Source organism: Puma concolor, chromosome D2, assembly GCF_028749965.1.
Source record: "Puma concolor isolate L17-30 chromosome D2, mPumCon1.1.hap2, whole genome shotgun sequence".
Classification (NCBI taxonomy): Eukaryota; Metazoa; Chordata; class Mammalia; order Carnivora; family Felidae; genus Puma; species Puma concolor.
The window spans coordinates 55926996-55954891 of NC_141677.1; the positions used below are offsets into that span (position 1 = coordinate 55926996).

General features: G+C 47.8%; 1 protein-coding gene across 42 annotated transcripts in view; it reads right to left on the reverse strand.

Moving 5' to 3' along the window:
- SORBS1 (sorbin and SH3 domain containing 1) overlaps nt 1-27896 on the reverse strand; it is a 231558-nt gene that overhangs the window by 192250 nt on the left and 11412 nt on the right. The window contains exon 1 of one of the 42 annotated variants that reach the window (XM_086680431.1): nt 19063-20502. The exons of 40 other annotated variants lie outside the window; for them this stretch is intronic. The gene's annotated coding sequence lies outside the window, so the exon portion shown is untranslated. Of the gene's footprint in view, nt 1-14371; nt 14651-19062; nt 20503-27896 lie in introns of those variants that run through there. One more of the 42 variants, XM_086680434.1, reaches the window with a different exon arrangement.

Here is a 27896-nt window from a genome sequence, read left to right on the forward strand (position 1 = left end):
GAGGCTGCTCAGCCCTTCCTCACCCAAAGTGGAGGTTAGCCAGAGCCAGAGACCTTGCGCTTTCTGGTAGGGAAGAAAGGAAGGGCAGAGGTGGCCACTGACTTTTCTACTAGGCTCCCTGAAACTGGCTTGGAATGAAGCAAGGATAAGAAATACGGGAAAAGACCCTGTGTACCATATGTTTAATTAAACACAAGCCTCCCATCTATAGCAGGAAAAGGAAAAAATATCCTTTGCTGTGGAAGCAGGTGTTTGTCCCAAGTTTCCCTCGGGCTCCTGCTCACCAGCAGTCTATGCTGCACCAGCTCCCTCTGGTACATGTTCAATATATAAGCCAAGGCCAACTGAAGGATCAGCCTTCAGAGGCCAAGGCCCATCCATCCAAGCAATGATCTCTCCCTGGTGTCAGCCCCTACACTGCTGTACAGAGTGATCTGGGATTTACAGTCTCTCTTCCAAGCCTTACAAGGTCAAAAATGTTCAAGTGGTGTAATTCCTAGGCTGAAAAGGCTGTGGAACAGCACAGACGTGATGGCCAATACAAACGACACTTCAGAAGCCAAAACACAATAGCCGAAAAGCAGAGTCAGCAACGGGCACAGCGGGAGCCGACGAGCCTGGTGCTGGCCAGCAGCCCCTGTAAAAGTCACCACCTCCTGCTGGTCTCTGCCAAGGGTGAGCACCGTCACCCCCAGCACCAAAATAGGAGTCACAAATAGTGGACATCCATTTTCGGGAAGGTTGCCGACCCCTGAGCCATCACACTCTTTGCAAAAGCCATACAGACTTTTACACAAACAGCAAGGCATGGGGAAATGACCAGAGCCATTTTGTAAAATGTTCATCAAAATAAAGCCTGAGCAGGGCACTTGGCTGGCTCAGTCGGAAGAGCATGCAACTCCTGATCTCGGGGTCATAAGTTCTCCACGTTGGCTGTGGAGATAACTAAAAAAATAAATATACTTTAAAATAAATAAATAAAGCCTGAGCTAGGAGGAGTAGCAGAAGACAGAGTGGGGGTAGAAAACATCCCCCTTCCTTACAAGCCTCAACGTACTGAATCCAGCAACACATACAGAACACTTCAGTGGCAGGGGCGTCAGGAGAAACAAGGAAAACTGAATAAGAGAAGAGAAGGGAAAAGAGAGAACGGGGCTAAAGACGATGCCCAGCATCAAGTTAGCCCACCTGAAGCCGCCTCGGCCCTACCTGCCCAGGCTGTTCGAGAGGGGGGTCTGCAATTCCCCCAAACAGCAAAGACATAACAAACCTGGCAAACCAATTGTGCTACATGAGCACCCAATCCCCTGCAAAAGAAGAAAAGCAAACGGACATATGTTGAGTGGACCCACCACCAAGAGGGCAGACACAGAACGAAGACATTTTCTACCTTCTAAAATAAGCTCAAAATGCCTGAATATACTTAGACAAGCCCTTTAAATGATAAAATATATTTATAAACTGAGAATTTTAAGGTATTTAAAAATAAAGTGTTATGCTTGCGTACTTGAGAGAGCACAAAGAACTACCGGGACTGTGCACGAAATGCCGGGAGGCCTCAGAAGACCGAGGACAGATTTCATCTGTGAGATCCAAAGCTATGGTTCCAACGCCTCAGAGAAAAGGGTAGTGAGCAGCTAAACTGAGGGCAACAGATTTTCACCTTCCATAAAATGTGTTCAAACAGACATTTCTACAAAGATATTTATTTTTTTTTTAATTTTTTTTTCAACGTTTATTTATTTTTTGGGACAGAGAGAGACAGAGCATGAACGGGGGAGGGGCAGAGAGAGAGGGAGACACAGAATCGGAAACAGGCTCCAGGCTCTGAGCCATCAGCCCAGAGCCCGACGTGGGGCTCGAACTCACGGACCGCGAGATCGTGACCTGGCTGAAGTCGGACGCTTAACCGACTGCGCCACCCAGGCGCCCCTCTACAAAGATATTTAAAGTGGTTTTTAGGGGCTCCCAGGTAGCTCAGTTAAGCATCCAACTATTGATTTTGGCTCAGGTCATGATCTCATGGTTCGTGGGTTTGAGCCCCGCGTTGGGCTCTGTGCTGACAGTGTGGAACCTGCTTGGGGTTCGTTCGTTCTCTCTCTCTCTCTCTCTCTCTCTCTTTCTCTCTCTCTCTCTCCCCCTCCCCCATGTGCCTGCACTCTCTCTCAAATAAACATTTTTTTAAATAAAAAATAAAGTGGTTTTGTATATTGACCTGAGTATGCTGAATACCATCTCCTTTACTGTTAAAAAGACACAAAGGATGGTTCCAGTTCTATCCGTGCCCTAGATTCAACATAACTGCCACAAATGGGTCCTGCACCAGATGCCAAGACAGAAGAGTGTTTATAAAACACCTATTGTGTGCCAGCCTTCACAGCTAAGGTCCCACGCTTGCCTGACTCCTGGTCTTCCCAGTCCCCAAATGGGCATGACCGGGTAAGCATGGAGAAAAAGGACTGAAGGTCGGATCATGCCTTCAGAAACAGCTGATATTTAACAGCAGGCAGAGGTGCGCAGCATACAGAGGGAGCTCAGTGCTCCATGTAACTGAGGAATATGTCAGCCCTAATTTAGAGATGACTTTTTTTATCCAAAGAGGCTGACAAATGCAGACTGATTAACCCTTTCATCATCCTTTCTCTAATGACTTCTGAGTCAATCCTCCTGCCCTCAGGACCTCCTCATTGAGGGCAGAATTCTCTCCCCTAATTTTATCTTTGTTTCTGGTCACGAATAAGACTGGATTTAGGATTCAGCTGGACCTCAGAGCAGTAAAAAAGTAAAAACTGGGGCTGTCCTGGAATAAGTATGATGTTACATCACCAACTTCAAGAAGACAAGTTTTCCAGGCACTCAGAAAGCTCAGAGCCAGCTCCTAGTGTGGTTACAGATTAGAGAGGGACAAGAAGGGTGGGGAAGCTTTTAAACGGTCCCAGAACCCAACCCAGAAGGGCCTCCTTTCCTCCCTTCTTACCTGTTGCTGATTATTCCCTTTTCGTTTTTCTAGTCAATCAACACATATCTGAACCCTTAACATATGTGTGTTTCCCACTTTATCAAGAACATAATGGAACTGTACATAGCACCTGACATTTTCTGATGTCAGCCCTTCAGAGATCCTGTAGGAAGTCTTGTGTCACATGATCTCTCCAAGTGAAATTTGGCCAAATGTTATTTTACGTACGTGGACCGTGACTCCCATCAGTACCCTACACCCAGCCAACTTCATGTCAATATTTGGAATCACTGGTGCAAAGTACTGATAATAAAGGTAGGGCCAGAGTGCTTTCTGTACACCGCCTCTAGTACACACATCAGCCAATTTACAAGGCTGGTGCTAACAATCAAATAGTAATAATGAATAACAGCAGCCATGATGTATTGAGCACCTGCTCATAGGTTCGGCACTAGGCCAGTGCTTACACACACTACTTGGTTCAGACCTTACAACAGCTGTGAGGTCAATTTTATCATCCCAATTTAATGGAGAGAAAAAGCTGAGCTCAAACACCCTGCCTGCAGTCACATAGCAAGGAAGAGGCAAAGCCAAATCTGGACCCAGGGCGGCGCAACAACTCTTTCTTGGGAGAGGGATGAGACAGGACTCAATGTCTACAGCTAATGCAGCAAGGCCCTCCCCAGTTCTGGGTGCCCAGTTTTCTGTGTATAGATATGACGGGAGGAAATGAATGCTAAAGATGGGAAATCTAGTGCCAGAAATACCATGGGGCATTGTGGCAGTAAATGCCTGTTTATTTTTCATAATTTTTAAGGAGGGGGGGGAATCCACATGTAAACATTTTATGTCCCCAGTAATGTCACTTATTCCCAAACCATTATCTCAAGCTTTTCCACTTGAACATTTGGAAAATAACTCTTTGGTATGCAAACGACTTCAGCACAGAGAAGCAAGGTCTGACCTAATCAGTCTGGGTTGCAAAGAAGCCGTCTGTATTGTTTTACTCAAGATACATCCAAGAGTTGTCTAGAACTTTCAAATCTCAAATACTCCAAGGGATCTGGGCTATTGCAGGATTATCAGTTTCTCGACTTCATCCTCAGGTACTGCAGATGAAAATGACCAGGCTGCACGAACCCTGCCAGCCTGGCTCGAGCTCCTGACCCCACAGCAGGCCTGCAGCCAAGCTCTGCAACCCTGGACTGGGGCACATGTGTGCGGTGTTAAAAAACAAAAAACAAAACAAAACAAAACAAAAAACAAAAAAAAAAAAACTAACAAGAGTCAATATACTGCCATTTGGAAAACCAGAGAAAATAAAACCACATTCACCAACATTCCTAACACAGTATTATTATTCTGGGACATTTTCTTGCAGTTGTTTCCCCCTCCCTCCCTATATACATTCAGCATGTGATTGTGACTATAGCTTCTATACAATTCAGTTTCCTGTTCCTCCAACTACTGCTTCACCTTGATTATCAAGAGTCACCGGTCCAGTGGAGCTTTTCCTAGCCATCTCCCTACCCAGGTGAAACAGACCTTTTTCTCCTCTGTGCTTCCACTACCCTCTTAATACACTTGAATCATGCTCCTCTAAAATTTAAAAAAAACTCTTTTTAATGTCTGTCTATTTTTTGGGAGAGAGAGGAACAAAGCGCTAGCAGGGGAGGGGCAGAGAAAGAGGGAGACCCAGAATCCCAAGCAGGCTCCAGGATCTAAGCTGTCAGCACAGAGCCTGACATGGGGCTCAAACCCACAAACCACAAGATCATGACCTGAGCCAAAGTCGGACGCTTAACTGAACCACCGAGGTGCCCCCAAAATTTTAGTCATTAGCTGATACATCAGGCTCCCACTATAAACCATAGCCTTCCAAAGCAGTCTGATTGTAAGCTTCGATTATTTTTCACATAGTTGGCAGAAATGAACCAAAATATTACCAGGGGCCAAGTTGGAGTGGTGTGCCATGACTGATTTATTTTAGCACCCCTTCCATTTTTTTTATATGGTTCCAAATTTTCTTTACATAATATATCATTTTTTTCATGCATATTTCACGGACTATAAAAGTTTCTTAGAACTGCAATTGACCAACTGCAAAATCACACAAAGGAGGAAAGGGTCTGATGGCAGGAGACATGGGCAAGTGTCCCCATTTACAGTAGGAATGTGGGCAAACCTGCCATCTACAAGTAAATAAGCCCTGATAACTACAAACCAAGGAGGATTCCTGGTGAAATTACACAATGAATGGCTTGAGGACATTTAGAAAACAATGTGAACGTGGGTACATGATGACCAAGTCATGCCAAAAAGCAACCAGTGTTCTTTTGTTGTGATGACCAAATTGGCAGACCAGGTGAAATGTGAGCTAAAATATATCATGATTTCAGCAAAACATCTTAATCTCCCATGATTCACTTAAGTTAGGGAAACAGAGTCAAGCAGCTTGTATTAGTGTAGGACTATGGAGCCCATTGAACTACCCCCCTAAAACGTACATCACTCCCTCCTGCTTTGGGCCATACTGTACTTGGTACATACCCATGCCCCTCTCATAGCACTTATTAAACTTGACTGAGCTATTAGTCTGTCTTCCTACTAGACGAGGGGTCAGTACACTATAGCCCACAGGTCAAATCCAGCCAGTCACCAGCTTTTGTAACATTTTATTGGAATAATTATGCTATTTGCTCACATGTTGTCTATAGCTATTTCGGTGCTACAAGGGCAATTAAGTGTTTACAAACGACTGTATGGTCCACAAAGCCAAAAATATTTACTATCTGGCCCTTTAGAAATAAAGTCCTCCAGGGGCCCCTGGGTGACTCAGTCGGTTGAGCGTCTGACTTCAGCTCAGGTCATGATCTCGCGGCTCCAGAGTTCGGGCCTTGAATCAGGCTCTACACTGACAGCTTGGGGCCTGGAGCCTGCTTTGGCTTCTGTGTCTCCCTGTCTCTCTGCCCCTCCCCTGCTCACGTGCGTGCATGCTCTCTCCTTCTCTCAAAAATAAATATGAAAAAAAATTTTTTTAAATAATAAAGAAAGTCCTCCAGCCTCTGTACCAAATGATGATCTCCTCTCGAGCAAGAAGGTAGTCTTAACTCTGTGTACCCTCAGCACTAACACACTGTCTAGCACACAACAGGCACACATTAAACATCTGGTGAGTAACTACGTGCACCGGTATCTTTAATGGCTTGATGACAAGCTAGAGAAAGGTTACTGACAGCATGATGCAGTAGTCAATTCTCAGCCACACCCTGTCCATTGTCTTGACAATGATGACTAAAGATGGACACAGGAGGCAGACTCACCAAACCCCCAGATGGCACAAAGCGGAGAAGAGCTAATGCTACAGATGACCGAATCCAGATTCAAATGACCCCAACAGCCTAGCATCCTGGGCCAAATACAAAGCCGGTTGTGCAAGTGCAGGCTGGGGGCAGTTCCAAACTTCCTCCCATCTGAGAGACCCGCCCTGCCAACCATTCATGTGAAACGGAGCTGGGTGCTGTTGCTGACTGCAAGGTCCATCAGAGCCCACAGTACCAAGAGTAATGCAATCTTAAATGGCATCAAAAGTAGGACAGTGTCCAATTCACAAGAAAATGGGAATACTCCCACCGTACCCCATAGCACTCAGGCCACAAGTAGAGGATTCCACTCAGGATACCACACTGTATAAATGGGTTACAATCACATAATTTAAGAGGCACCCAACAGTTTATAGTGAAAAGTCCCCCTTCTACCGGGTCCTGTGGTCGCCCAGTCTTCTCCTCAGAGGCAGACAAGGTTACCCGTTTTTATGTTCCCTTCCACAGGTACTATACACATATGTAAGCAAATAAACGTATCTTGTTCTCCCCTTTTATTGCACAAATGGTAGCACACTATATATGCAGTTCTGCTTTTTTCACTTAAAAACTCCATCCTACAGAATTCCAAGATAGTACCTGAAGAGCAGCCTCATTCCTTCTGGGGCTGCATAGGATTCAGTTGCATGGAGATTCTAGATTGATCCCAGGCTTTTGCTACTACAGTGTGTAAGAAATAAACAAACACCGTCATTTCTCACCTCTGCAGGTATATCTCTAAGACAGATTCTGAGCAGTGGAATTACAAGTATAAACAGCAGGTGCATCTATAATTGTGTCAAATGGGACACTGTCTTTTCAAGAGACTTATGGACAAAATGGAGTTTCCCAAAAGAGGGGGCAGGGAATTACGTCCCAGAAGGAAAAGTAGAGGCTTAATGTAGAGAAAGAGGGGCTGGGAGAAAAGACAAGCATCATCAGCTTCAAAGATCCACGGCTACCCACCAATAACTTCAGTCCTCCTTTACTTACCAACATGCCGCACACAGCCTCAGAAGCTCACAGACATCATCCCACTCAACTGATACCACAACCCTGAAGGACGGGTATGAAGCCCGAGTCTTCTTATCAAAAGCCACAGAGCTGATAGTGGGCAGAGTCGGGAGTCAAACCAAAGCCAGTAACCACTGTCTGTGCTCCTAACCCCATAACCCTTGGCTCTTCCAGCCCAGACTGCTCAGAAGAAGCAGCACCTGGGCGGCTTCTGCACAGCCCCGCCTTCAGATCCTGCTCTAACTCCTCAGGGTACAGTAGGCAGAGGTTGAAAAGCCCAGCTCTGGGGCTGAGTCGGTTGTGGTCTTCAGCTCAGGTCATGATCTCGCAGTTCGTAGGTGTAAGCCCCGTGTAGGGCTCTGTGCTGACAGCTCGGAGCCTGGGGCCTGCTTCCCATTCTGTCTCTGTCTCTCTCTCCCTCTCTCTCTCTCTCTCTGCCTCTCCCCTTCTCACACTCTGTCTCTCTCTCTCTCTCTCAAAAAAAAATAAACGTTAAAAAAAAAAAAAAAGGCCCAGCTCTCAGGTGAATCCAAGGTGCAGTTCAGTCTAGGGATTCTCCAACTAGGCAGGTATCAGAATCACCTGGACCCTGTGAAAAGACAATTTGCAGGCTCCACCCCCTGAGTTTCTGAGCCAGCAGGTTTGGGGTGGTGCTGCAGAATTTACACTTCTAGCAGGTTCCCAGGTGATGCTGATGCTGCTGGCCCAGACTTGTGCTTTGAGAACTATTGCTCCTAATAATCAACAATTCATATTCCTCAAGATCCATCAACCCAAGGAACTTTCACTGCTTTAGAAGGTCGAATGGGATAACGTCCTCTGTAAAATGAAGTGATACTCAAGTGTCTTAGCCCAGTTCATACAGTTTGCAAGTGGTACAAAACCTTTGCTTCTTTCTTTCTTCTTTTTAAATAAAGTGAATGTCTTTGCTTTCTGACATCTAGTTCAATGCTCCCTCCACTGTACTAACATGGGACTCTAAGTTCCAGGAGGCAAAAACCTTGTCTACCTTGTTTACTATCTTATTTCTCCTGATTCTAAAAGCCAGTGCTCAACGCGTATGCCTGAATGAGTGAATCATGTCATGTGAATATCGTGAGAAATGTTCTAAAGGAGAAAATTATCAGACAAGTTGATGGTAGCTCATATTAAACAATTCAAATAATCAGAAGCATTAAAAAAATAAATGGAACTGCCTCAGTGAACAGTGAGCTCCCTGTCCTTGGAAACACACCAGTGAAAGCTAACCAGCCAAGTGACAACAATGTCACAAAGCAACTATATACTCCAAGGTGACCTCCTGAACCTCTAACAGCTTTTGCAAAGCTGAATTTTAATTCTTGTGTATTCCAGTAGAGAGGAGGTACTCTAAATCCTTCTTGATTATTGGTCAACTAGCCTGCCAACAGCTTCACTATGTATTTACACTAATCACTGCATGCCCGTGCCTCAGTTTCCCCCAACACAAAATGAAGAGGTTTGTCAAAATCAGTCTCTGGAGATTATCTAATGACTGGCAAATAATAAACAGCTAACAGATGTACCAAAGTACTTAACATGCATAACATGTCTTTTTCTCTTCCCTGCCATTCTGCAGTGCAACTAATCCTGCATCTAATGATAGGTCCAGGAAAATTAAACTTAAGGAAAAACAAGGGCATGTTCCAAATCATACTGTCCACCCTTTGAATACCATGCCTTCACCAGTTTAATCACCAGCCTATCATTGTTCTTTAAAAAACCATCCTTCCAAAATAAGTTACAGAGAGGGAGACAAACCATAAGACTTTAAATACAGAGAACTGAAGGTTGATGGGATGGCAAAAATGGGAGATGAGCACTGAGAAGGGCACTTGTTGGGATGAGCACTGGGTGTGGTATGTAAGTGACGAATCACAGGAATCTACTCCCAAAGCCAAGACTACACTGTATACCCCATATGTTCGCTAACGTGACAATAAATTATTTAAAAAATACTAATAAAAATAAAAATCCATCCTTCCAGCAGCCACATATTGGGCACACTGTGGGCAGAGAATTGTGCAAGGCCCTTAGGCAAGGCAGATGGGTCACGCAGGCCCTGCCTGCTTGGGCGCATCCTACACCTGCCACTTTCATCGTTTAAAGCCAGCTTTGTTTGCATTTCTCCCACCTGGGTAATGTTGAAAGGTTCATCAGAATTTACTAGCATAGAAATTTGTTTACAGATTGATTTTGACAAGAAAAACCACAACACAGAATAATAGAACAAAATTATTTGATCCAGAGGAAAGTTCTTAATTTTTGAGGTCTGGGATACCAGGTGCCAAGGTTTCATCTCTATGATGGGCCAGCCTACAGTGCTATGCCTGGTCCAACTCTCGCCAAAGACTGTTTCATTCACACCTGAATACGATGAGGGTGTCAGACTGGGAGTGGTCTTGGGTAATGGCTTCTCAAAGTCACCAGCACTGTGGTGTCTTAGGGACTATTAGATTTGGGGGCCTGGGGGAGATAGGAAGCTAGGGAAAATTTCCACACAGCTATATACAGCCCTCATTCACTTTGAGCATTAAAAACTGTGTTTTCAGGGGCACCTGGATGGCTCAGTAGGTTGGGCGTCCAACTTCGGCTCAGGTCATGATCTCAGGGTCTGAGTTCAAGCCCCGCGTCGGGCTCTGTGCTGACAGCTCAGAGCCTGGAGCCTGCTTCGGATTCTGTGTCTCCCTCTCTCTCTCTCTGACCCTCCCCCATTCATGCTCTGTCTCTCTCTGTCTCAAAAATAAATAAACATTAAAAAAAATTTTTTTAAACTGTGTTTTCAGACACAATATCAAATAATGGGAATACAGGAGGCAGCTATTAAAATATGGTGAGCCTCGGGGCACCTAGGTGCCTCAGTCAGTTAAGCGTCTGACTTCTGTTCAGGTCATGATCTCACAGCTCGTGAGTTCAAGCCCCGCATCGAGCTCACTGCTGTCAGCACAGAACCTGCTTTGGATCTTCTGTCCCCCTCTCTCTACCCTTTCCCTGCTTGTGCTTTCAAAACAAAAAACAAAAAAAAAATTATGGTGAGCCTCCCTTAATCACCTCACAAAGATGATGGAAGGGGAACCAAAGCAGAGACACTTTTTGTCGAACAGAAGAGGAAACCTTTGGCTCCCTGTTAGACGTCGCAGATGACCTTGTCAGGATGCAGGAGACCGAAGGGGAGGGACCCAGAACAGGGAAGCCTGTCAAAGATCTAGAGCCAAGATGAAAAGCTAAGACAGGTGTTTCTCATAATGATCCATAAACAGATTCTGACAGTCACATTCAGGTGCGTGTTAACAAGGCTTTTCTCCCTTAAGGAATATCAAAACCAGACTGCGGATCGGGTCCAGCCAGGACACCTAAACTATGAGCAGTTTGCTGAAGGCGTCCCGCAGGGATAAAACATTAAAGAAGCTAACTCTTTATCTTCCCAGTTCCTGTGGACGTAGATGTGGCTGAGGAGATTAGGGCTGACAGGATTAGAAGTTGCCATCATGTGGCCCAGGTGTCTCCAAACTCTAAGATGTGTAGGAATCACCCGGATTGCTTGTTGAAGGCAAAATCCTACGCCCCACTCCCCAGCGTCTGGCTCTACAAATGAGGACAAGAGACCACCCCACGAGGACTCTGCATGTCCACAAGCACGCCTGCCATTCTAAAGGAGCTGCTCCCTAGACTGCTATTTGAGAAACAATGACCTGATCCAAACAGCCTTTTTTCCGTAAGTGGGAAGAAAAAAAAAGGCCCAGACTAGTGAAGTGTTTTGCCCAAGCTCAACTTGCTAAGCCCAGCACAGCCACCACAAGGAAGAAATCTGTAAGTACGAATAGGTGTCTCACAGAACAATCCAAACTGTTGAAGGGCACAGCCCACCCCAAGGGCAGCAGACAGCAAGCCAGCTTCTTCAACAGAGCCTCTCACCAACAAAAGACCCGCAAAGGGGCCCCCTCAGAGGAAGACTGAGACTGATAAGCAAATTATCACAACTGACTTCAGCAGGGCCCTGTGTTTCCACAGACTGTCCATATTCCAATCACACTGTCACCTTCACTGTCATTTCCTATTCACCTCTGACTGTGAGCACCTGCAGGGCTGGGACACAGTCCCATCCATCTCTGCCTCACCACTGTCACACAGCAGGCTTTCAGGAACAGTTTTTATTGTCAGATGAAAGCTATTACCGCCCTCTGTCTAGAATCCCTTCCAAGAGGCTGGTCCACCTGGCACACTTCCTCCCAGCCTTCTAGCCCCAGCTCAGGTGTCACCTCCTCTGAGAAACAAGTGTCCCTCCCCCCACCTGACCCAACCAGGTGTTCCCTCCTACTTCTCCCCGAGGACCCTGTACATACCTGTTAACACTTATCACACAGTTTTGTAATGATCCTGTTTATCTAGGAGACTCCTACCCAAGGACAATGATTTTGGTCTTTTTTTTTTTTTTTAATGTTTATTTATTTTTGAGACAGAGAGAGACAGAGCATGAACAGGGGAGGGTCAGAGAGAGAGGGAGACACAGAATCCGAAACAGGCTCCAGGCTCTGAGCTGTCAGCCCAGAACCCGACGCGGGGCTTGAACTCACGGACCGCAAGATCATGACCTGAGCTGAAGTCGGACGCTTAACCGACTGAGCCACCCAGGCGCCCCTGATTTTGGTCTTTGAAACCACAGCACTGAGCTCAGCTTGCTATGCAGAGGTTGCTCAATATAAATGGGTACGGTAGTAAAGCTAGGAGCAAGAAACTAATCTTAAATATCTTAGTGCAGACTCAAACCCCTACAAAGTTGCAGATATGCTTCACTGGGTGGGGGGGAGGGGGGAATTCCCTATTATTCCCTCTGTTCATATTTGAAAAGTCAGGTCACTGTGTCTCCAGCGCCACCATCATCAGAGAGGTATGTTGGCGGCACTCACAAAGGGGCTCACCTGTCTGTCTCTGTCTCTGTCTCTCTGTCTCTGTCTCTGTCTCTCTCTCTCTCTCTCTCTCACACACACACACACACACACACACACACACACACACACACAAACACACACACACACACCTGTGATCCATCCTCAACATACATGGCCAGATTACCCAGAGCTTCCTGAGCCCCAGGATCCTCCCACGGCAGCCATGGTCTGTACCTTCCATGCTGTGCATGGGGCACTTATCTCTGCCCACTTTGTACTACTGTTATCTCCCCCTGGGCATCTGTAGGCAATAGTTCCCGAGGCATAGGTCAGGCAATGTGCCAAGGGAGGGACTCCAAACGTCCAGAGCTGGACGTTTGCAGGCAAAGCTGATTTCTCCTTGTGATGAGGCCAAAGCCAGACATCCAGTGGAGGCGAAGGGGCTGCCCTCCACCAGTTCTGACATGCCCCTGATAAACAACGAACAGCTCACAACCAGGTAGAGGGGCACTCAGTTTAAAACTCCGGGGGGTCAACTCTGTGACTCAGACCGGACACTCCCTCACCTTTGCAAAGTGCTGCACAGTTGGCAAGGCTTGCTCCACCCTTTACGCCTCTGCGACCTCTGCCCACCGAGCTGCCAGCCAGGACCACCCGTTACACGTGCGGACACTGCTCTGAAAGGCTAAGTGACTTGCCGGAGATCACAGAGTCATAAGCAGAACCGGGGAAAAAGCAAGGTGTTCACTCTCCACCCGCACCCATTATTGCTGCCACACTGTCCACATTTATCTCCCGAACTCACAGGGGTTTCTCTCCCCTTTCCATCGGGACCTTTCCTTTTCAAATCCAGCAAACCTTTTAGGTTTTTGAAAGGGTTTTCCTAGTTGTATTTTAGCTGCTATATAACAAACCAGATTTCCTGTTTCTTTCTTGTGTTTATTATGCTCAGGATATTTTTCCTGGTGCCCTGAGAATTATTCCCATAGGAAACATTCAGCTCCTTTGGAACTCTTGACACTAAAAGCCCATTCCCTGAGAACCTTCCTTCAGGGGCATAAACAAGGCTGGCAGTCGCTGATAAGCCCCAGTGTGGAGTAGGGAAGCGGCACCGAATTTGAGCCGGCAGGCTTGGCTCCACCACCCACAAGCTGTGCCACCCACCACCCTCAGCTTCACCTTCTGAGACTCAGTTTCCCCATCTTTAAAATACGGAGAATAAAACCTAACTTAGTAGGTTGTTGCCAGGATTTAAGATAATGCATGCACTATACCTAGCACAGGGGCTGATGTGGCCACCCCCTTTCCCCCCAAATCGGAGCTGATATCATCATCTCAACTGCTTTCAGGTACAACCAAAGTTAGGTATTTTTTCTCACGCCTTGAGAATTCTGCCCATAGGAAAAACAGAGGAAGGCCTTCCGCCACGAATAACTGGAGTCATAAAGGAGAAATCAGAAACGAAGGCGTCTGCTCCGACACCTCAGAAAGGTTAAAAACAAAAGTATGATTACTCTCCTAGGGCTAAAAAGGCCTCACAAACACCCCAGTTCCCCCACTCCCGCCCCCTACACACCATCCACGGGCCTGTTATCTACAAGTCACTGAAGCTCAGGGAGTCTCATTTCCTCATCTGCAGGACAGAGATAACCTTGCCAACAGCCCGGCTGCTCAGGATGACATGAGGCGTACTGCTCGGGCCACCTGCACACTGGGCCCTGGCAGTTGCCTTCCCAACCCCTAGTCCCTGCTCCTTCCTTCCTAACAGAGCCTCCATTTTGTTTGGATACGTGCCTCTCCTCCAGATCCCTCCAGAAGTGTGGCTGCCTTCCAGTCAACAGTGATTGATTCAGGGATGGACGTGCAGCCAAGCTCCAGCCGAGGAGGCATCTCGGGAGAGTGTTGGGGGGGCCTCAGGAAGCTTCCTGGCTGCTGAGAGAGCCTGAAGTCCATCCAGTCTCTCTTCTTCCTCTGGCTGTGCTTGTCTCACTAAAATGTTTGGAAACGCTGCAGCCCTCTTATTCTCTGCAGGGGAAGCCAACCACCAAAGATAGCAGAGATGGGAAGAAACCGGGGGCCTTGCTGACGTCACTGAGCTACTGAAGCGATTACCCCAAAACCCACCCTACCTTGAGATTCAGAATCATCCCACTGCCAACTCCAGGGGGCATGGCCCACATTGTGGCCCACAGGACTGATGGGCCTTGCAGTTTTACAATGCATCCCTCCTGTTTGAGAAACAAGTTTTGCCAGTTAGCCAATCTGGGCTGGAGTTTGTTATTTGCAGCTGACATCATCTGGATATAACTTGCATAACCTAGAGAATATGTTAAAAATTTAAATCCTTGGGGGACACCTGAGTGGCTCAGTCAGTTGAGCGTCTGACTTGACTTCAGTTCAGGTCATGATCCCAGGGTCATGCATCGGGCTCTGTGCTGAGTATAGAGCCTGCTTAAGGTTCTCTCTCTCTCTCTCTGTCTCTCCCTCTCTCCCCCCTCCCTCTGCCCCTTCCCCCACTCTTGCTCTATCAAATAAAATAAATTAAAAAATTCAAATCCTTGGGCCCCACCAGGGAGTACTATGTATTTTTAGCAAGTACCCCAGGTGAATTCTGATGTGCCCCAAAGTTTAAGAACCACTGCTTTAGTGGAATGTAAAGATGCCCGGTGCAGTGCCAGGCACACAGTCAACTCTACGTGTCAGTCCCAAGTGGACTTACCTGAGAACCACCATCCCAGCTTCCTATTTCCTGTGTAAAGCTACTGTAGAAAGAACAGATGAGGGCAACAGAGAAGGGAGTGTGAGTTGTCAAACAAATCTCACCTCTTCCCACAAAATGCTGCTCTGCACAGTTTTAGGAAAACATCTGCTAACGTTCGGCCGAAACCCTCTTCCATGATGGCCTGACTCTGTTCCTTCCTCAGCAGCTGCAGCTGGAGTCATTACCTGGGACCTCTTTCAGTGCAGACCACAGCACAGTGGCTGGCGGCCACACGTCTGGCCATCCCGGCTCTCCCAGCGGCCCTTTCAACTTTATTAAAAGGTCATTTTCCTGGCCTGGCTATTTCTTATCCTGGACTGATCACCCCCTGTGGCACCAGGAAACTGCAAGGGAAGCTGCACTTATTAGAAGCAGATAAAAGAAGGAGCTGGCTGAGCCACAGCTGACTCCTGAAATCATTGTTCTTGAAATGTCAGAGGCACAGTGTCCTTCGGGGTCATATGCTACCCACCTCACTCCAAGGGGGAAGCCAAGACCCAGGGGGATGGGACCTGGGGCTTCCATTCACCCAGCTACTTCTTGTCAGCATTAGTCAGAGTCAAGGGGTTCCTTACTGTGGTGATAGTAACAGATGGAGGGGGAGCACTTTAGCCTGCAGAAGAGGAGAATGAAGGGAGGGGCAAGCACTAATCTAAAGGGGCCTCTGCAGGATACCAGCTGCCTAGATAAGCCATGAAGACCAAAGGCAGCAAAGAACATCTCACCTGCTCTTTTTGATGTTAAGATCCTTGAGCTGGGTCTACTTAATTAATTTGGACTTTTTCACTCGAAAAATATTTGAATGACTATTTAATGGAGGTATGCACCAGGTATGCGGTGACAAGGGAAGGGGCCAGAGCTGAGGATAATAGAAAGGACCTCGATGTAACAGTGAAGATAAGGCAAATATTTACAGAACTAAAAAGCAAGTCCCACCAGAGAAAGTGTCTTCAGAAAGCCTCCCTAGCTCTACCCCAAGTTCAACTACACTTAGGCACCCATCATTCTGTGCTCCCCCACAGCCTGAGCACTGCATTGTAACTTCCCACTCATGCACCTGTCTCTCTGTCTTCTCCAGTAAGGGGCCCATCATCTGTTCATCTCTAGCACATCTCTGGGACAAGGACATGTGCAGTGAATGCTGGTTGCTGACATGGGTAAATGGACGGATGAGTGGATGGATGGGGATGCCAAAGAATTCTGGCTAGGGAATCAGGGAGGGCTCCCTGAAAGGCTGAGGCACCTGAGCTGGATCGTGAAGCATCTAGACAACTGGAGATGAAGACAGGACCCACTTCATCCAAAGTGCCCAGTACCATCTTAGGCAGAAAGCTAGTGCCTTAAAGCTACCTGGATGAGTTTATTCCCAAAGGGGCTTTCCTAAGGGAAGGAAGCTGGGTTTGTTTCCCACAGTCTTTTGTTTCTCCCTAGGTAAACAGAAGCAACTCCTAAATAGTAATTAAACTGATAAACTAAGGGAAAGTTAACTGCCAACCAGTCTCTACAAACACAAAGGCACTTTGGCAGAATGAGGACACCCCAATTCTACTTGGGGTAGATATGTAGTTTTCCAAGATATATTCAGTGACAAAGGCAATGTATGTCATCCCCCCCCCCCCGACATGTGTTATCTGTATATAGACATACTGGAAGGATACCTAAGAAACTAATAAAAAGGATTACCTGTGTATAAAGGATTATATCATTTAGCACCGACAATGGGACATTTTTGGGGGTGAAGGAGGGTGTTACTGATCATTCACGGGGATGGAGAACACAAACGAAGACTGTCATGAGAAAACTGGAACATTATGTTCAGTCTGCCTATAGGGGCCAGGCTGGAGGAGGGGGTGATGTGGACATCACTGGGGTAAGAATGAAAATTTTCAATGCATACATTTTTATCGTGTTTTGATTTCTGAACCATGTGTATGTATCAACTATCCTAAAATGTAATCATCTTTTTCATGGGGATTTAAAAAGCTAAAGAATTTGGCCTTCCAACTCTGCGACATAGGAAGCTCATGTGGGATAGCCACCCTGAAGAGCACCGCTAGATACAAAATGAACTCACTGCTCAGAGCACAGCCCTTCTGCAGCATGCAATAAAACAGCCCTGAGAGAAGTGAGCTGCACATGGCCTAAAAAGGCTTTGACTCCGTGCAGGGCCAGCTGAGATGGGGAACATCAGGGGAATATAAACAGTGTGAGACGGACATAAAGCAGTTCAGGTTTTACACAATCATGGCAACAAAGTGAGATTGATTCGGGACTGAATGAAGCTCTTTATATTGTTTCTACTTAAAAAGGAAATGTATTGACTACAGTCTCCTCACAGATTTATCTTTCCTGACATCAAGCACATTCATAACCTATTTTAAATTCCAAGGAACAATGCTGGGGTTTAGGAAAGTGAATACCAGTGTGTTTCACCAGAACGTTTGGAGGCTGGGGAGAAGCTTCTCTGACTTTTAATTGCTCAGGAAACAGGCACAATGTAGATGTTTTTCTTATCAGCCATAACTTCAAATTAGAAAACAGCTTATCCAGTATGTCTGAACTTCAGAATGCATCTTCCGTTGGAAGAGCCACTTTGGAGCCATTTAGAGACCATGCGTGGTATCATTTTGGCCTTCAATCTCTTTTATAACCATCTCCTCCTTTCAGACATCTGAGACGTCACAACGACTTCTCAGACCCAGGCCTTCTCCCTACCTGGACTAGAGAACATCTTGCCTCCTGCCTCCAGGCACCACCAGGCACTGACCTTCCCAATGCCAGCCTGAACACGTCCCATCATGAACCCTTCAGGGGCTCTGTGTAGCCTTTAGGATTGCAAGGGCATACAATTTATCATCCAAACAGGGACACGTGAGAGCGAAGGGAGCACTATTAACAATCACATGGGGACAACAGGCAAAGCCACCCTGGGGAACTGGAATGTGAGGCCATCCTACTGTGGGATAAATCCAATCCCTTTAACATAGCTTGAATTCAGGACTCTCCACATCTGGCCCCAACTTACCTTTCCAGACTTTTTGATCCGGACCATATCACAGGGTCCAATCATAATGGACTTGCAGTTACCCAGCATGCCTTGGGCCTTACTACATCCATGCATTTGCTCACACATTTCTCCCTCCTGCCTCCACCCCACCCATATCCCCTACCAGTCCATAATGTCCCCCTTCCCCATCTATGTAGATCTAACTCCTATCCTTCCTTCAAAACCTAAGTCAATTGGTACCATTCTGTCCTGCATTTATTCAACATAAATCTGACTGCTCACTCTGTGAGGTACATAGTGAACAAGGCTGAAAAAAACAGACCTCTTAGTGAAAAAAACAGACCCCCTGGGCAAGGGGGATGTGAGGGTGTGGAGAATTGTGATCATTGGTACTAAGGACGGATACCGGGTGATTTGCTGCAAAGTTTACTGTTATGGCAGAGTCATACCCGCCCCCCACAAGGCTGTGAGCTCCTTGAGGACAAAGCCCAAGAGGCCTCATCTTACAGCCCTACTGAACCTACCGTACACCCTTGCTGAGTAAAGAATTAATATTAAAGAAGCTTACTTAGTTGGTTTGAAGACAGTTTCCTAACAACCAATTCTGAGTCCTCCATGAATCTGTATGGGATCAAAGGGAAACCTGGTTTGCCAACGACCTTAAAGAAACACCCCAGGTCCTACCGCTATGACTCTCATTCGACACTGATGCTGGAGGGGAAGTGAAGTCACCTGGTTCAATCCTACGCTGCTTCTCCAAAGGTTAAGTGACTCATCCAAGGTCACACAGCTAGTTAGTGACTAAACCACTGGAAAGATGATGCAGGAAGCCTAGAATTGAATGACTGGAAAAATGACAGAAGCACTCACTGGAGCTGAGGGCATCTGGAGGAGGGAGGTGACCCTGCTAGCTGGGTGGGGCCAGGGGATGGAACGGAAGTAGGGGGTCATTCCTGTCAGCGAGGCCAGCAGGGGAAAGGCACTGCAGTAGGAAGCTCAGCCAGGGAGGACTAGCTGGGAACCAGGGTTCCAAAGGGAGGTGAAAATCTTACCTGGTGACGTACACTATCCGGGACCAGGGCACAGACACACATTCTCTGTGTCCAACCTGGAAGAGGGGCCCGAAGTGAGAGCAGATGGGGGTGAAGAGGCACACTTTCCTCAGGACTGCCCGAGTGGTGCCCTCCCAGGGGAGGGGGCTGCTCTGTCAGACCTCTCGGGCACCCGCAACGCTCAGCTGAGCTGCTCAGAGAAGCTCACATAAAGGCCAAGGGTCCTGGGGCTTCCCCAAATTTGTTTGCTGTTCTGCCCTACGTGGCATGGGGCAGACCAGAGTTAAAGAGTAACCAGTAACAGAGGAGGCCGGCAAGCAGCAGAGTAGTGCCCAAGTTGCATCTGCAACATGTATACCCTGTCCTCAGACCTCTCCGATGGGGAGTAGTCACAGTAATAATTTAATAAAGGCATTTTGAATTACACAACTCACCGGACCTGAGTTATTTCAGTTACACACAGAGAAACAACCGAATCAATTCTCGGCAGCCCAGACTGGACCCCGGCCCCCTCTCACCTGCTGCAGCTCATCTGCAGCCCTGAGCCACCCTGGCCTGTCACGCCTCACTGGAATTTTTCTTCCTGGCCTCCACTCATCACAACCACCATGGCAGCCTCTCAGGGTTCAGTCAGTGGGGGGTCCAAACTGCAAACATCCACTAAGGTATAAAGTAAGTCCCTGAAGGTAAGGGAACCACTCAAGTTCTTCAGATGGGCTTTCCAAATGGCCTTCCACCAGCCCTATGCTCTGGGGTAAAAACATAACCAGGTCCCCAAAGGGCAAGGTTCCTCAAGCTCAGCACATTGACATTTGGCACGGGATACTTCTTTGATGTGGGCTGTCCTGTGCACTGTAAGTAGTTTAGGAACATGCTGGCCTCCACCCACTAGAGGCCAGTAGCACCCCCTATACGTTGTGATAACCAAAAATGTCTCCTCCAGACATTGCCAAATGTCCCGTGGGGGTAAAACTGCCCTCTGCTGAGCACCATTGCCAAGGGATGACTCCTAAATGTGCTATTCCATACACCTCCAAATACTCAGGTACCCAGAGCTCCTAGTCCTACAAAATAGCTTGGGCATTGAAGGCGGAGCTTTGGATTGGGTGGACCTGGGTTGGAGTCTGGGCACTATGTCTTATTAACTCTGTGACTTTAGGTAGGTCACTTAGCTTCATTGAACCTCGGTTCCTTCATCTTTAAAATGGGAGCAATAAAATAGCACCTACCTCATGGGGAGGCCCTGGCAGTTCTATAAAATGACATGTAAAGATTGCCTGGCACAATAAATGAATTTAACATTCAATAAATGTTAGTGGTTATTTATGGGCCTGGGAAATTCCTTTTAGCCAAGTCTAGAGTTTAGTCTTCTATTTCTGTGGCTTCTGATCTTCCCCCTTCTTCCTATGCCCTTTCCACCTGTTAAATGCCTTTGGTCTTAACCTTTGGTCTTAAAGAATCCTTCATGCTGGTTCAAAGGCATCTGAGGTTAAAGTGGAGGACACACACACACACACACACACACACACACACACACACACACACACGCACACACACATGCACGCACACAGAGGACCTTTCAGATCCAACCCCTGCCCAGACCAATTCTCTAGACAAAGGTTTCCATTGTTGTCTAAAAACAAACTTTTCCACAGGGAGGCCTTAAAAGAGCCTCAAGTCTCCAAGCCTCCAGATTCTTCTACTTCTCATCCCCATCCTGCCCAGATCCTGGCATATCCCTTCTCTTTGTGGGGCCTCCGTCTCCTAATCTGATAAATAAGGGCTCTAGACCTCGAGGAGTTCTAAGTGTCCCCTGTTCCCATTCTCCAAGATGCCATACCGTATCAGAATGCTGTGAGTGGATGGCAGCCGGGTTCACATTTTAAGTAAGTGCTTAACTAGGAATAAGGGTCAGAAAGACAAATTATTCTTTTTCCCTGCGTTCTCCCAAGAGCCAGCAGAATATAGTATTTACAGACTACAGAAGTGGGTATTTGTTGCCAATGGAATCAGATCTGAATAAAACGAAATCCTGCCAGACTACTGAGGCCTTGAGCAAATCAACTCATCTCTTTAATACCATTGCCTTATCTGTAAAATGGGATAATAATAGAGGCAGAAATGATGTAAAGACAAACGTCAGGAAAGCAGCTGGTGCAGAGCTGGTATACACACTAGGTATTCAAAACACATATCCCTTTCCTCCTAGACTCTATTTTCAATTGTGTAACTCCATGTCATTCCCCTCTTCTGGAAAGTCCTTCCTTCTCTGCTTTGCCTAGGGCTCTGTTCAAGTCCTCCTCTGCCAGGAAGCCTTCTCTGCATGGACTCTGTTTCTAAAGGTCCAAGGCCATAAGTTTCCCAAAGACTGGCTTGGGGAGGGGAGAAGGGGAAGAAGTTCCCTGCCCTGAGAATTTCCTTTCTGCAAGTTCAGGAAGATTAACCCCTCCCCTGCTCCACCCCAGAACGGAGAACTGACCGCAACATCTGTGTAGGCTTAACGCTTACACACTCATTATGACAGAGTCTCATAACCACCCTGAGATGGGCAGGATGAGTCGGGACAGCATTCTCTCCCCCGCAACTCCTCATCCAACTTGGCCACCAAGAGTCCCTCCCTATTGCTCTCTGCCTACTCACTCCAGCAAAACAAGGAAGAAGATCATGTGGTTTCTTCTCTCCCCTCCATCGGAGGGCCTTACAAATCTCCAGCCCAGACCTTCTCTTTGCCCAAGTCCTAGGACTGTGATGACTCCACAGTCTCTATGAGCTTGAATCATATGGCAGAAACACCTACTGACCAAAAACTGGAGCTCAGGAGATGAACGAATTGGTCCAAGGTCTCACCCAGTTCAGAGGCAGGGCTGGGTTAGAACACGGGTCTTTGGGCTCTGGACACACCGGGCCTCTGCCCACACCCTCTTTCCCACCAGCTGTGCCTCCTCCTGTCTCAGGTACCATGATTCTCCCAGGCTGGGAAGCTTGCAGTCACCTCTGCCTCCTCCCCTGCCTTATTTCTCTCATCCTCTTATCACCAAGACCGGTAGCCCTTTGTGATAAGGGCCTGCAGACAGCCCCACCCTCCCAGGCTCACTGCCTGGTCCTGATCACCTCATGACAAGGACCTAGGCTGAACTCCTCAGAAGCCCATTCTACACACAAGAGCCAGATTCCTCTTCCTTCAACATGCCTTTTCCATGCCACTCTCCTGTCCACCAACCTGCTCCTCAGTCCCACTGGATCAAAGCTCTCCTGCCCAACACACCTGGGAACTTAGTTCACCCACTTCCAGCCCACCTGGTTTTGCCCCGCTCTCTTATACAACCCTCCCCTCTCTCCCGGATGATCTCCTGGCTCCCTCCCTAGACCTTTGACCACATTGCTCCCCTCCTTTAGTAAGTCTTCCCTCCTCCCCTTTCCCCTATCCTATTGGTCCTTCTAGGCTCTGCCCAAGACCCATCCATGAGGACACTTCCCCAGACCTCCACAGCCCATAGCAGTCTCTGATTCCTCTGCACACAGCCACCACTACACAGTTAAAGGCCTAAGCCTAGTGTCCTCTTAGCCTCGTGTTGTCACTGTACTTACTGCCTGAGCTGTATGGGCTTTACCTCATCACCAAACCGCAAATGGCCACCCAACTTGGCCATGTTCCTTCCACCTCCAACCTCAGCCTGGCATTCATTCCACAAATATTATCTGAGTGACTCTAATGTGCCAGAGAGTCCTTGTCCTTGTTCTTAAAACCCTTCTTATCCTTCAAGCACATCTTAAATGCCACCTGCTCTGTGAATCCTTCCCCAACCTCCCGCTGTTGCCCGCCCCCCCTCCCCCTGCAAAGGAGTCTTCATCTCTCTGCTCACCTTAGGACCTCCTGGTCATCCTCCAGCCAATCTCCCTGCCTCCCCCATGTCCTCCCTAGATCCAGACCTTCTTTTCCTTACCCATGGCTAGGCCTCCTACAATATCCTATACCAAGAAGATGCTCAATGAATAGCTTTCACAGTGAACTGAACGAAACAAAATCTGCCCAGTTCTCTGGCCAGTCTGGGCTCCTGGGTGGCCCCAAGCTCTGTACATCCAAGTGACCTCTTACTGTTCTTCCAAGACTGGATTTGGGCCCAGACTGAATCAAATGACCTCTTATCATTCTTTTAAAATTAGGTTTTCCTCTTTAATTACACCTTATCTAACCACATTCTATGTGGATTCTAATTACATAATTACTTCAAGCTCTGGGACTTCAGAAAAAGAAAGAAAGAAAGAAAGAAAGAAAGAAAGAAAGAAAGAAAGAAAGAAAGAAAGAAAGAAAGAAAGAAAGAAAGAAAGAAAGAGAGAGAGAGAGAGAGAGAGAGGGAGGGAGGGAGGAAGGAAGGAAGGAAGGAAGGAATGAGTGTGTATGATTACATAGGTAAGTAAACACATCAAATATGCATATTTATATATACCATATATCATTTTTCTGTTCATATACAATTTTGTAACCCAGAAAACATAGCCCATGGAGGTGTCTGAATCACATTAAGGTAAAAAATCTCACTGGGTAGGAGGAGATGAAGGAGAACTTCATGGAGAGCCTAACCCTGAGATGGGCTTTGAAAGGGGCTTGAAGTCAGTTGCCAGCCTTCCCCCCTGCCCTTCTGCAATGAAGAGGGGGGTGCATGTTTGGGCACAGTGGACTTTGAAAGCATGATCCCCCTGGACCCAAATACCCACCTTCTCTGAATCCAGGCTCTCACTGGACTCTCTTCCCTTGGGGTACGTGTGCACACTTCTCTCCCTAAGTCCACCCTGCAGGCAGGGGCCCTATCTCTTCCATCTTGGTATTCGCAATCCTCAGTCCCTCCCCAAACCAGTAGGGGCATCTAGCAGACCCTCCCCCCACCTTATATTCCCACCTTATTAAAGTATTGACCTCTGCCACTACACTAAGCCTTCTCATGCCACCCTTTGCATGTTCTGGTGCCCCTGCCTTTATCAGGAATGCCCTTCTCTTCCAGCTCCCCCCACCTCCATGGTGGCCTCCACTGCAGCTGGTACTTGCCCTAATTTAGTGTTTATCACACCTGGGCACAAAAACCCTTTCATGTGCCTACCTCTCCCTTCAGACCAGTGGCCACCAAGCTTTTTGATCACACTTTCCTGTTAGTAAAAGAGCTTTGAGCATATTTACTTATAAGTTAATTATAAAATCTGTACTACTATAAATAGGCAAACTACATCTTTCTTATATTTGAATTGAAGAATAAATAGAACTTTAACTGATGTTTTCTTCCTGCCACTCAATCGATCTCTTGAGAGCTCACCCACTGCTCTAGATTAGGAACAACGTGAGGACAGCAGGGGTGTTTTGTTCTCTTTGTATTCCCAGAATCTGCTACAGAACCCAAAACTTCGTAAATGAATTAACTGACACTCAGAGAGTGAGCCCCTTCTGTGGGCCAGGCACATGCTGGGCTCTGGGGACAAAATGTAGATGAGAAACAGCCCTGGCCACTGTCATCATAGATCCTATAGACTTCTGGGGCGGGGGGTGGGGGGAGAGGGGGGGAGGGGGGCAGACAAACAATGATTTTCCAAACAAGTCTAACAAAGCAGCCGAGACAGATGCTGTGAAGAATGTTCTGTCCAGAACCACTGAATCATGAAAGCCTCCAACAGGAAGCTTTAACCTGCTCCAGAGGACTGCAGAAGGCTACCCCGGCAACATGCTCCTGCAGGTGACATCTGAGGATGACCAGAGCTACCTAGGCAAAGGGAGGAAAGAACACTCCAGGCAAAGAAAATTGCACAGGCAGAAGTCCGAAGGCTGGATGGAGAAGCGTAAGTGCCAGGGACTAACAGGCCAATAAAACAAAATGAATGAATGAGCCCCCAAAGGATGGCGAGTTCTCTTCCCCATTACTCCTCCCTACTTATCAAAACAGACCCTAGCTACCAATCTCTGAAGGGGTTGCTCAGTCCCAATACTGTCCAGCCTCTGGGCCAAGCAGGCAGGTGGTGTAGGCCTCCCAGTCGGTCCTGCCAGCAGTGGGGTCCCCGCCCCTTCTGAGGAGCCCCAAAGCCCTAGGAAGACACTCTTGAAAACCATGCATGTTGCCATGGGCACCACCAATCAAAGACTCCTAGGCAGTTTAATTTTTTAAAGAGAGTGTTAAATATTTCACATCTTCTAACAGCACTGTTTCTTTCTTGCTACAATGGGAAGGAACACCCAGAAAAAAAACCAATCTGCAAGACAGCCCAAGGAGGTGCACACACTGCCATCAAGGGTAACCTCTGGATTTCCTGGTCGCCCCAGTATATTTTCCTGGAGGGAACAACCTGGGGAGTCCAGAACCACAGCCACAAAACCCCTTCTCTACTGGAGCTCCTTTGACCCCAGGAAGGGAAAATTATTCACAACGATGCTTCAGGTGAGTGTTGAAATAGCCCACGACCTTAATAATTCAAGACAAAACCAAGACCGTAGATTGTAACGTAGGCTGGCGGGCTGCGGGGCCTCCTCCTGCAGCTGTCTTCAAGAGGAGCCGTATCTTCTATCAGCGCTCAGACATGACTAACATTTCCCAGTTCCTGGGGGGCCTCGCCCCCTCACACCTGCCAGTGTTGGCTCAGTAATGCACCATATTCAACATAAAGGTCCCACAAAGCAAACACAAAACTGTCTTAAAAGGCCTGAGACTGTCTTGGCCCAGGCTCGCAGGCCTGGCAACCTGTCAGCAGCCACCATCCAGCCCTGCTTAGGCCCTCGGCCCTCCCGAGTCCCAGCTCTCTCCAGCTACTCTATTTTCCATCCCTGGTTGAGAGTTTTCTTTCTCGGGAGACACTATTCATTTTGTCCTGCTTAAAGCAGCCCAGTTCCTACTTTTGCCTTGGCTTCTCTACCCAGATCCCTGGCCTGCTCTCAAGCCCACTGCCCAGACCCCCAGGGGCAGTGACAGATCTCCTAGCTCCAGTTCTGGCCTGTCTCACCTCCCCACTGGCTGCAGGAACCTCTCCTATCGCCAGGCTGCTGTGCGCACCATCTATAAAAAGAGGCGCAAGCACAGAAGGGGCGGCAGTGTATATGTTACAGCAGCCTGGGAAAGACTCCCAAACATCAACATAACACGAAAATGTTTACATTGTCCCCCTCGATTTATCACAAGTAGCTACAACCCCTGACCATCATTCTGTGCTCACAGGAAGCAGTCACCCAACACTGGCTCTGCCCCCACTAAAGACAAACTCTACATGGAGAAAAGCAATCTGCAAATGAATTATCTATTTACGCGTCAGCCTAGGAAACTGCTCCTAGGCACAGCCGCCAGGCTCCACACAAAGGGAAACTGTTTGGATTTCAAAAGATATGTCCTTGTGACCCTTGACACTGGGAAACAAAATTCCAAGGCTGGCCTACGATCTGCTGTTAATAATCGATGCATAAGGCATGATAAAAATGAGTATGAGTTTGCGCATTGACACGAGGACAATTCCGGGATCTTCTAGGCACCCATTCCTGTCACAGCGGCTCTGAGCTAGAACATGATCCATGAACGGTGGAAAGCCGAGGCACAAACGAGAAGGAGATTGGCAGAGCCAATCTTACAGGTTAAGGCACAAGTACTCAGTACCCCTGATCATTGGTCCTCAGGCAGCATGTTTATGCCACGTTGAGAATCCAGGTGGCCAGGAACAGTCTCCACACAGGTCAGTCCTGGGTCCACCATCACTGGCCACCTGACTCCAGGTCTGTCACCGGCCCTGCTCTACTACCTGCCCTATGTGCCTCGCTTGGGTGAAGTGAGATGCCATGTGGGACATGCACGTCTAGAGCACAGTCACAACCCCCACGCCCATGCACTCCGTCACACTAAAACCTTCCTACTTCAAAACCGAAACAAACTGCCGAATACCTGCTGGGGAAGACAAGGGCCCTGAGCTCCTGGTGTTGAGGAGGAACCACCCCCCCCCCCCCACACACACACACAAGGAGGGCAGGGGCCATGTCTACATGTTCACCAATACCTGTTCAAAGGATGAAATGAGTCCGTGGCTATTAAAGCATTTAAAGTTCCACGTGCAAGCAGGGATGCACCTATGAAATGGGGCACCCTCCCAGCCCTGGGGCTAGCATCAGAGCTCTCTTTCTCCTCATTCAGCAAAACAGGGCACTTGGAGCCGCACCATACCACACCAGATGGACCTGCTTGAAAGAGTGAGCAAATCGCCAAGCGACAGAAACCTCAAAGAAAAGCCAGGATCCAACCGCCAAATGACCCAGGATCTGTCCCTTCTCTCTGCCTCTGGCACATCTCCCTGCTCCATGGGGATGATGGCAAATGTCTGCAACTTCACCCCTCCGAGGTAGAAATACAGTAGGGGGAGAAGCAATGTTTGGGGACAGGAGAAAGGGCCATGGGTAGAAGCAGACCAGGAGGAAAGGGACATCAAAGGGATCCTTGTTCAAAAGCCAGCGATGAGAACTGGGACTCAGAGGGCTTCGTCAACATGCTGGCATTTTTATATCAGCTCTCATGCCCAGAGCAGCTCGTGGCTTAGAAACATTCAGTTCTGTGTCCCTCTCCAGGTGGTTGGTCAACTCTGCAAACACAGCCCCGCCTGCCAATGTTCTTTTTTCCACTTTTCGGTCTCCCGTTTGAAAATGTCTCCTTGAGGGGTGTCTGGGTGGCTCAGTCAGTTGAGTGTCCGACTTCAGCTCAGGTCATGATCTCATGGTTTGTGAGATCGAGCCCCACATCAGGCTCGCTGCTGTCAGTGCAGAACCTGCTTCAGATCCTCTGTTTCCCCTCTCTCTCTCTGCCCCTCCCCAGCTCACATGTGCGTGCTCT